A 1,162-nucleotide genomic window follows, 5' to 3' on the forward strand; every position below is an offset into this window, starting at 1 on the left:
CCGTTGTGCTATAATAAAGTTTTCTTTAAAAATTGTGGTTTTAATTTTTATTGTGGCCTTATTCTTTTTGTTTTGGTCACTGATTTTCATAGAATGATGCCATCCTGTTTAGAAAATTATACCCGTTCTTTAAGTAGCTGTTTGACGTGGCAACTGCTAGTCCTTAAGGCTGTCAAACTCATGAATTTCCAAAAGAGCAGGGGCAGTTAAGAGCATGTCAGACTTGTCAATATTTCGCAATTTTCACGCAATTCGCTTTCAGTTGAGAAAATAAAATTTTATTTCCATGAGAATAACCAGATAGACCTTTCTGTCACTTTTCGGAAATTAAAGTTGCAAGGTGTGACTGCAACTAAAAGCGCGCAAATCGATTTCGGAAATATCTTTCAACTTGCTTTAGCAGCACTAGCAATCTGCCATTCGCCTTTCGTAAATAAAAAAGTACTGCACCGTGTAAACAGACGAAGAGTAGTTCCCACGTTCCCACGACAGTCGGGTGTACGTAACCGGAACGACCCAGATTTATATTTGGCCAAGGACTGTCACTCCAGCAACACTCCCCAAAAACTCTTTGAGGAACTTGCATGCTGCTGCAACAACAACAATAAAAAGTAGTAATGAAAATTGCTGGTGCAGCACGAGCAAGTTGAAATTATTTCTCGAAAGCGATTTGGGTAATTTCAGTTGTAGATACACCTTGCAATTTTTATTTCCAAAAATGATTTCTGCAAATCTGCAAACAGGATTTTCTGGCTGTTTACACGAGTAAGTAGCCTTTCGCATTTTTACAGCTACTTGGGGAGAAAAAGCGCTTGCATTGCCACATTTAACTGCACTTCACATAAATAAATAAAACACTTTCGAAAGCGTTTTAATTTGTGAAAATCGAAGTTCCGGATACTACTTTTTGTCTATTTACACGTTGAATGTAGAAAATTCCACTTTCAAGACATTTGTAGGCATATAACAAAGAGAGCGTATGTATATAGTTTTGCCTCTGGTAAGTTACTGGATAACTTCACTGGAAATTATATGAACAGGCCTAATGACATTTTTTATCCATTTACAGCACTGTCAAATTGTTGTTGCAAAATTTAAAGACCACAACAAAAAACGTAATAAGGAAATTTTCCATTTATCGTAGAATGACTGATCAGGAGCG

The sequence above is a fragment of the Rhagoletis pomonella genome, unplaced genomic scaffold (assembly GCF_013731165.1).
Source record: "Rhagoletis pomonella isolate Grant_MI unplaced genomic scaffold, Rhpom_1.0 Rhpom_scaffold_00004, whole genome shotgun sequence".
Lineage (NCBI taxonomy): Eukaryota > Metazoa > Arthropoda > Insecta > Diptera > Tephritidae > Rhagoletis > Rhagoletis pomonella.